Source organism: Macaca thibetana, chromosome 4, assembly GCF_024542745.1.
Source record: "Macaca thibetana thibetana isolate TM-01 chromosome 4, ASM2454274v1, whole genome shotgun sequence".
In the NCBI taxonomy this organism is placed as follows: Eukaryota; Metazoa; Chordata; class Mammalia; order Primates; family Cercopithecidae; genus Macaca; species Macaca thibetana.
The window spans coordinates 4,595,500-4,605,568 of record NC_065581.1 but is presented as its reverse complement, the minus strand read 5'-3'; the positions used below and the strand labels follow the sequence as shown (position 1 = coordinate 4,605,568).

The 10,069-nt window shown below is 41.8% G+C and overlaps 1 pseudogene; it reads right to left on the bottom strand.

Moving 5' to 3' along the window:
• Positions 1-4,172: 4,172 nt before the first annotated feature.
• LOC126953676 (26S proteasome regulatory subunit 4-like) lies at positions 4,173-5,504 on the bottom strand (annotated as a pseudogene).
• Positions 5,505-10,069: the final 4,565 nt, after the last annotated feature.

Sequence of the window (10,069 nt, the reverse complement as noted above, 5' to 3'; positions counted from 1 at the left end):
CAAATTTATAGTCTTAAATATACTAATGAACAAAAAAGTTAAAAACAAATGAGTTTTCATAATAAGATATTACCTCACACCCACTAGGATGACTACTATTAAAAAAAAACAAGAAAATAACAAGTGTTTTGAGGATCAGCTTAACTTTTAAATTAGGTATTATTCGCATATGATAAAATGCACACATTTTAGACGTCTGATTTTTTAAGGTCTTGAATGCCCAGGTAAGGGATTGGGATGGCTGGAGGTCATACAGTACAGTAAAAAGTTTAATAGACAGCCGGGTGCCATGGCTCACACCTGTAATCCCAGCACTTTGGGAGGCCAGATCACGAGGTCAAGAGATAAAGACCATCCTGGCCAACGTGGTGAAACCCAGTCTCTATTAAAAATACAAAAAATTAGTGTGGTGGCGCATGCCTGTAGTCCCAGCTACTCAGGAGACTGAGGCAGGAGAATCGCTCAAACCCAGGAGGTGGAGGTTGCAGTGAGTGCAGTGAGCCGAGATTGCATACCACTGCACTCCACCCTGGCAACAGAGTGAGACTCTGTCTCAATTAAAAAAAACAAACAAACAAAAAACAGAGTTGGCATTGAATTACAGTTTAGTCGTTTGCTCACTATGTCATCTTGGACAAATGACTTGAGTCTCAGGGCCTTATTTCCTCATCTCCAATGATGACAGGAATACACCCCTGGGGAATGTGGAAAGGATCAAATAAAGTATTGTATGCAATGTATACCTCTTTCTTGGATATTTGACTTCATGGAATGCATCTTTTCCTTAAGAAAACCTGATTGAGGCCCTTGTTATAGAAAACACCTGGCAGTTGGTGCCTCTGTTTTATCTTCCAACTCGTCTCCATCCTGAACTCTGTAACCAAGTTAGTCTCTGTTCAGCATTGCTTTCACCATTCTGTTCCTTCCACAAAAGCTTTTGGCGAGTCCCCATTAGCCTGAGGTGAAAATCTGAATGCCTTAGATTAGAGTTCAAGGCCTTCTGAAGTCTGTCTTTGATCTGCTTTGCCACTGTCTGCTCCTCTATATTTGTAGTTTTATTTTATTTATTTATTTTAAAACAGTGTCTCACTGTCACCCAGGCTGGAGTGCAGTGGCGCCATCTCGACTCACTGCAATCTCTGCCTCCAGGGTTCAAGCGATTCCTGTGCCTCAGCCTCCAGAGTAGCTGAAATTATAGGCGTACACCACCACACCTGGCTAATTTTTGTAATTTTTTTTTAGTAGAGGCGGGGTTTTACCATGTTGGCCATGCTGGTCTCGAACTCCTGACCTCAGCCCGCCTTGGCGTCCCAAAGTGCTGGGATTATAGGTGTGAGCCACCACACCCGGCCTAATTATAGTTTTAAAACTCCTAAATTCTCTATAAATTCTGATGTGGCAAAAAACAAACAAATGAAAAGAAAAAAAAAAAAAACAACCAGACCCAAACTCTTAAAGTTACAGAACCCAGAGCTCTTTGTTCAAATGGAATCTTTTGTTCAAAAACATTGCAGCTCCATCCATCAGGCATATGAGAGTGAAGCTTTTGGTTGAAGCCAGGATGGGGGTCCCGGACTGACTTCCTCTCCCCTCCCATTTCCTCTTTTCCATTCCTACCTGCTTAGTTCCCTGAGATGAGTCTCCAGGACGTTGTTTGAAACCCATTGCCTTCTGGGAATGTCCTTAGATAGGAATAGGTCCTCTCTCCTCAAGGAACAAGGAGGTCACTGAACTCTGTGTGTGTTACCCTCCACTGGGCCTCTCGCCTGACCCTCCTGTGGTTGTTTGCTCATCAGTCAGGGACCCCGCCTCATAAAAGGCCCCCTCTGTGATGTAATGTTAACACGCTTAGCTACGCCTCTGGCATGAGTACAACAGCAGTTTTAATCATATGCCTGTTTGTAGCAGCCTTCAAGCAGCCAAGGGTATCGTAACAAATCACAGCCCAGTGAAAACAGTTTAACAACAAATCACAGCCCAGTGAAAACAGTTTAACAAGGGACTGTCTGATGTGGTATAAGCATTCCCTTGGTCTGATTTCACCTAGAAAATGTTGTGTCGGAGAGCAGTGGTTTGCAAACCTGCAGGTGGGGCCTTGGAACTTGTGCTTACAGATAATCCCCTGAGTTCAGAACCAGTGGCATGGGCACTAGAAAACAGCTAAGGAGAATGGACATTTTGAGTTGCGTGCAGTGGGGATGGTACACTCAGGGATGAGAATATGTGCTGTACTTCATATGGATATTTTTTCATATGAAGGAACAGAAGAGTGGAAAGTGCAGAAGAAGCAGGTTTTCAGGGGGTTGTCTTGCTTTCAGTTTTGAGCAGGTGGAGTTTAAAATACCCATGGGCCAATGAAGTGCAGATTTCCAGCAGGTAGTTGGAAATTTGAGTCTGGGACTCAAGAGTGAAGTGAGCGGTGAGCTGATAATACAGAATCATCTGTATGGAGGAGAGAGTTGAAGGTGTAAAAAGCGTGAGTTTTTTAAGGAAAAGAGGAGAGCCTTGTGAAGTACTTACGTTTAGTTTCCAGAGGAAGAGAGTAGAGTAAAGGAGGTGGGAGATGTGGCCAGAAAGGAATAACAGAAGTTCACCTGCCAACTCACAGGGAGGGAAGAGCTTCTGGGAGGAGGAGGTGGGTGGGTGGCCAATGGGGTGTGATATGGTTAGGCTTTGTGTTCCTACCCATATCCCCTCTCCCCTCCTCTCCCCTCCCCTCCCCTCCCCTCCCCTCCCCTCCCATCCTCTCCCTCCCATCCCCTCCCATCCCCTCCCCTCTCCTCTCCTCTTTCTTCCTTTCTTTCTTGATGGAGTCTCATGCTGTTGCCTAAGCTGGAGTGCACTGGTGCGATCTCTGCTCACTGCAACCTCCGCCTCCCAGGTTCAAGAGATTCTCCTGCCTCAGCATCCCGTGTAGCTGGGATTACAGGCACCTGCCACCATGCCTGGCTAACTTTTATATTTTCAGTACAGATGGGGTTTTGCCGTGTTGGCCAAGCTGGTCTTGAACTCCTGAACCTCAGGTGATCCACCCACCTTGGCCTTCCAAAGTGCTGGGATTACAGGCATGAGCCACTGTGCCTGGCAAAATCTCATTTTGAATTGTAATCCTGAGATGTCAAGGGAGGGAAGTGACTGAATGATGGGGGTGGTTTCCCCCATGCTGTTCTTGTGATAATGAGTGAATTCTCACGAGATCTGATGGTTTTATAAATGGTAGTTTTTCTTGTGCTCTCATACAGTGTCTCTCTCCTACCACCGTGTAAGATGAGGCTGCTCCCCCTTCTGCCATGACTGTAAGTTTCCTGAGGCTTCCCAAGACATGTGGAATTTAAATCTCTTTTCTTTATAAATTATCCAGTCTTGGGCAATTCTTTATAGCAGTGTGAAAACGGACTAATAGAGGGTGGCTGTTATTAACTACAGTTCCTGGGGGATAAAAGGTGAGAAGCTGTCAGGACTTTGGACTTCAGGTTTACCTTGCAGTATGTATGATGGGGATGGGTGGTTTTCACGGGCTGGAGAGCTGAGTGGGAAGTGAGAAGTCTCCTTTCACTTCCTGGGACTTCATGGAGATCATTTCAATCTGATAAGTCTCCTGACCACCTTCTTACTCTTGCTTTATACAGAAAATATTATTTTTAAGAAGTCTGGCTGGTGCGGTGGCTCACACCTGTAATCCCAGCACTTTGGGAGGCTGAAGCGGGTGGATCACTTGAGGTCAAGAGTCTGAGACCAGCCTGGCCAACATGGCAACACCCCATCTCTGCTAAAAACACAAAAATTAGCTAGGTGTGGTGGCGCACACCTGTAATCCCATGTACTCTGGAGACTGAGGCATGAGAATCGCTTGAACCGAGGAGGCAGAGATTGCAGTGAGCCAAGATTGTGCCACTGCACTCCAGCCTGGGCAACAGAGCGAGACTTTTTTTTTTTTTTTTTTTTTTTTTTTGGTGAAAGAACACACTTCATTGGGAAGCAGACTGCTGCACAGTGACCAACAGAAGAAGGCCACCCAATGAGCACTTACACATTGTGCTCCAAAAGACACAGGATGTTTTGCTAATAAAAATCAATGGGAACAGGGATTCCTCTGGGCAACTCCCCCAGCCTCATCCCTTTCAGGGATTCATAAATCTCCCATCCATTTTCCTGATGGCAGCTGTGGTTCATTAGAGAGACAGCCCTTTAGGGGTGCCTTCCTGTTTCTTATAAAGCACCTTTTCTTTAGATTTTTGAAATCTTCATTTGTTACTTTCATTCTAGTTCTCTTAAGGCCATGAGATCAGCTTCCGTGCAGATTGCCTTGATGTCAGCACCAGAGAGGTCACCTTTAGCCACGATCAAGTCGTCCAGGGTTACATCATCGGCCAGCATCATCCTGCTGGGTGAATCTGAAATATGCGCTTCTTAGTCTTTTCATCAGGCAGGGGGAACTCAATCTTCCTGCTAACGTGGCCTGGTCTGATAAGTGCTGGATCCAAAGTTTCTATTCGGTTTGTGGCCACGGTATCTTTCACATTCCCCCTAGAATCAAATCCATCCAACATGTTCAACAGTTCCAACATTGTTTGCTGAATTTCTCTCTCACCACCAGAATTTGAGTCATATCTTTCTGTCCCAATGGCGCCAGTTTCATTGATAAGCACAATGGACGGTTCATGTTCTTCAGGAACTTGAAACAATTCCTGTACAAGTTTGGGCCCATCACCTAGGTACTTCTGAATAAGTTCAGAGCCAACCACTCTCAAGAAAATGGCTGAGGTTTGGTTTGCTACTGCTTTGGCTAACAAGGTTTTACCCGTGCCAGGTGGATCATAGAGAATGACCCCCTTAGGAGGCTTTATACCCGTCTCTTCATGATATTCAGCATGGGTGAAAGGAAGCTCCAGAGATTCCTTAATTTCTGGAATTTGATTGTCCAACTCCCCAGTATCAGCATAGGTCTCCTGAGGGACCTTTTCCATCTTCATCACTGTGACCAGGGGATGCGTGTCATCCATCAGCACCCCTCTCACAGCATGCACCTTGTGGTTGAGCAGGACTGAGCAGCCAGTTTCCAGCAGATCCTTATCTACAAATGAAAGAATGCTGACGTAGTGTTCTGAGCCCACAGATGTAGACACGATGGCATGATTGTCATTGATGATCTCTTCCAAGGTTCCTATTGATATCGGGGTTCCTCTCAGATCATCCACTTTTGATCTTTCCTCCTCTTGCTTTTCTTGTAATGGTTTCATTTATTCCTGATTTCTAATGAATTCTTCCTCCATGAGAAGACAGTCTTTAATTTTCTCTAACTTCAGTAATTTTAACCAGCACTGAGTGTGAGGTGTCACCAGTGGCAGTTTGCTGGCAACGTCTGGTTCCTTTGTTTTCTTCTTCTTTTTCCCCACTCTAGTTGGTACAGGAGGTTCGTATTTCTTTTTCTTGTCCTTATCCTTCTTGCCACCTCCAGGACCGTGACCACCACTCTGACTTTGACCCATCTGGCCTTGGCTACTTGAACTCAAGACTCTTAAAAAAAAAAAAAAAAAAAAAAAAAAAAAAGAAATCCAATTACTCTGCAAAGACTGATTAAGCCCAGAATCACTGATTATTATGATTAAAGTTGAGACCCTTCAAAGGTGAGGTTTAACTTTCTTTGGTGTAGAAGAAATGTTTCAAGTAATTGAGTTTCAGAACCTGTCATTGCTAAACCCCTGTGAGGGGGCTTCGATTTTGAACCTTTTAAAAACTATTTTCAGAGGGCCATCTTTTTTGGTGTATTCTTGCTAGTGAGAGAGGGACAGTCTCCAGGAAGCTCAGAATCTCTCAGTTGTCCAAACAACCTAGCAAAGCTTCCGACAGTGGATTCAGAGTGAAATGGTTCTGTCACAGGAATGTGAGATAGGTCTGTTTTCAGTGTCATTTTCTAACTATTGATAACTTGATCTTTTTTCTTGCTTGCTTTTTTTTTTTTTTTTTTTGAGACAGAGTCTCATTCTGTCGCCCAGGCTGGAATGCAGTGGCACGATCTCGGCTCACTCCAAGCTCCGCCTCCTGGGTTTAAGCGATTCTCCTGCCTCAATCTCCCAAGTAGCTGGGACTACAGGCGTGCACCATCACACTCAGTTGATTTTTTTTGTATTTTTGATAGAGATGGGGTTTTACCATGTTGGCCAGGCTGGTCTTGAACTGCTGACCTCAGGTGATCTGCCCGCCTTGGCCTCCCAAATTGCTGGGATTATAGGTGTGAGCCACCACGCCCGGCTGCTTTCTTTAGTTCATACATGTATCTATACTCAGAACCCTCGTTCTGGCTCTGTTGCTCAGGCTGGAGTGCAGTGGCGCAATCTTGGCTCACTGCAGCCTCTGCCTCCTGGGCTTAAGTGATCCTCCCACCTGAGCCTCCAGAGTAGCTGGGAGTAGGAGTACAGGCATGCACCATCGCACAGAGCTAATTTTTTTTTTTTGTATTTTTTGTAGAGGCGGGATTTCACCATGTTGCCCACGCTGGTCTCAAACTTTTGAGCTCAAGCAATCCACCCACCTTGGCCTCCCAAAGTGCTGGGATTACAGGTGTGAGCCACTGTGCCTGGCCATATGTAACAATTTTTTTTACATTTTGCTACGTATTTGCTTCATATGAAAACATTACATATATGCCTGTATATACTATTTTTTCTAAACATTTAAAAGTTACATACATAAAAAAACTTCACCTTTAAATACTTTAGCATATATCTCTCAAAATGATATTCTCCTGCATAACCATATAACAATATAACACCTAACTCAACTAAATAATTACGCTCCAGTGTATAAGATTTCCTCACATTAGGCTGGGTGTGGTGACTCACGCCTGTAATCCCAGCACTTTGGGAGGTTGAGGCAGTTGGATCACAAGGTCAGGAGTTCAAGACTAGCCTGGTCAATATAGTGAAACCCTGTCTGTACTAAAAATACAAAAATTAGCCAGGCGTGGTGGTGCGCGCCTGTAGTCCCAGCTACTTGGGAGGCTGAGGCAGAAGAATCGCTTGAACTCAGGAGGCAGAAGTTGCAGTGAGCCAAGATCGCGCCACTGCACTCTAGCCTGGGCGACAGAGCGAGACTCCCTCTCAAAAAAAAAGATTTCCCCAGTTGTCCCCAAAGTATTTTATATATCTGGTTTGTTCAAAACAAGATCTAATCAAGAGCATTCCTCTTTTTCTAGAACAATCATTCCTTCCCTTCCCCTCCTCCCAAGTATGTTGACTTGATGAAGAGAGATTGGGCTACTTAAGAATGTCCACATTCTGGATTTGTCTGATGGGTTTTTCATAGTATCACTTGTCTTGTTCCTCTGTCCCCTGTGTTCTGTATCTGGAAGTTACAATAAACTGAAGGCTTACTTAGATTGAAACTAAACCTGTTTGGTGAGAAACCTCATGGGGATGCTGTGCACTTCATACTGTGCCACATAAGGAGGCACATACTGACCAGTGTCCTACTATTAGTGATGTTATGATCATTGGTTTAAGGTGCTGACAGCCAGCTATCTCCATTGTAAAGTTACATTTTCACCTTTGAGACTGGGGAGTAATCTGTGGGATAATTCTTACCTGTTGTGGGAAAAACTAGTTCACCATCATCAACTTGTGTTTAAGGCTTTTTAGCATCCATTGATTATTTTTGCTTGGATCAATTATGAGAAAACAATTACTGGTGATTTTCTACAAAAATTAGCTGGGCATGGTGGCAGGCACCTGTAATCCCAGCAACTGGGAGGCTGAGGCACGAGAATTACTTGAACCCGGGAGGTTGCAGTGAGCTGAGATAGTGCCACTGCACTCAAGCCTGGGTAACAGAGCAAGATTCTATCTCAAGAAAAAAAGAAAAAGGAATTCTAATTTTACAATTCCTTCTATATTTGTTAGCTAGCATTTGCCTGTAAATGCTAGATAAATTGTTATTTCCTTCCCTTTAATTGCAATTTTCAGAGCCAGAAGTTGAGATAATAGTCACTCTCTTGTCATTATGGGCTCATGGATTTAAAAAATATATTCAATGTGTTTTATTCAATTACAGTCATTGTAGTTTTTTATATGAAATTGTCTAAAATGCATCCAGTGGAAGCTTCTTTGAGCTTGCTTCTGGGTCCTTTTAACATGTCCCTATAATTTTTGAACGTTTTCTTAGTTTCTGCCACAAGATGGCCCAGATTCATGTTCTGCATTCTTTAACCCACACCTGGGTTAGCCATTTCTTCAAGGAGTTCTGCGTCCTTTCAGTGGAAAAATGGTATTTAGTTACCAAAACTTGTGCTTTGTGTGTGCTCATGGCTGCTGAGTTTTCACAGGCCCTTTCAGTGGGCAGAGAGAGGAAATATATAGCTGAAAGATTATGAGTTTGTATCCATATTTCCAAATGTAATAATTCAACATTGCATTGTTTTATTTAACACCTTTGATTTTCTCCCTATATCTCTTTTCTCTCTATACTGTTATTTTAGTTCCTAATATTACCATAATTAGTTGTTTGCATTCTCTCTCTCTCTCTCTCTCTCTCAGAGAGAGAGAAAATTATCACTGAAAGAGAGGGAAATAGAGACTGCTTCAAAATAACATACTAATATTTTTACTAGCAATAGAACTGCTAAATGAAATTTAAGATTGGTCTGCAGCAGTATGCCACCAAGCATGCATAAAGTACTAACTTCAAAGTCCCTAGAAGGAGCTCTTTCCTTTGGATGGTTATTTACAATATTACTAGTTTTATTTAGTTTAGTTTGTTTTCAATTCCAGGATTTGCTTCATTTTTTTCCCATAGGGTTTAAGTTTATTATTTGAGTATGTAAAAATCTTCACATGGTTTAAAAATTAAAACTATATGAAGACATATACTTAGAGAAGCTTGTCTCTAATCTCTTCTTTTCAATTCTGCCGCTCTCCTGTAAGTAATCGTTTTCTGCTTGTTTGTTTTTATCTTTTATTTAAAAAAACTGCTCCTTGCAGAGCAGGGCTAACTCATAGGTCATGTGTCCAGAGTTGACTAGGTAATCATTTTTGTCGGTTTCTAATGTATTCTTTTAACATTTCTTTTTATAAATAAAGGCCATTTATATGTGTATATTACTATTATAGTATGCTATTATATTATTTAATAGCATTATATTATATATTTTTTCTTTTTTTTTAAAAAAAGCTGTTAATCTCATTATTATTCACCATGAAGTTTTCACTGAACACACACTGAGGATCACACCACATCAATGGATAGAATTTTTTCATACACTTTACGATTGTACCCTACTTCACTATGTTGAATGTACCATTGTTCCAAATTTATAAATATTTATGTTATTTCCAATCTCTTGTTATTTCAAATAATGTTGCAATAATAACCTCATACTTTAGTCATTTCATTTATGTGTGGGTATATCTTTAGGACAGAATTGAGATTATGTGGTTGGTTGTGTTAACACTTTCATTTTTTTCTTGCCTTCTCATTCTTTATTTTTCTTTAACATGGTTAAAATTATCAAATAAATTACATATACAGAAGAGTATATGATATACCTGCAAACTTGAATGAATACCAGCTCACATTCACAGCTTTGGAATGACACACCACCAGTACCCTTGAAGCCTCCTGTATAACCCTTTCTGGTAACACCCCTGCCTCTTCCTGCCAGAAGTAGTGATTTTCTTGAAGTCTGTGTCAAATGCTTCCTGTATTTTCTTTATATTTATTTATATACACCAATGTATCTCCAAATACATATATACCAGTGTACCTCCAAATATCTATCTATCTATCTGTCTGTCTGTCTGCCTGCCTGCCTGCCTGTCTGTCTGTCTGTCTGTCTGTCTATCTATCTATCTGTCTGTCTGTCTGTCTGTCTGTCTGTCTATCTAGCTATCTATCTGGTACATATATATGTTTATGCCTCCAAATAATATATTGTTTAGTGTTAAACTTATATAAATCAAATCATACTGTGTATAGCCTGTTACAAGTTATTTTCACTCAACATTTTTGCAATTTATCCACAGATAAGTTATTCATTTTCATATTTGTGTAGTATTCTCTTGATTATATTACCACT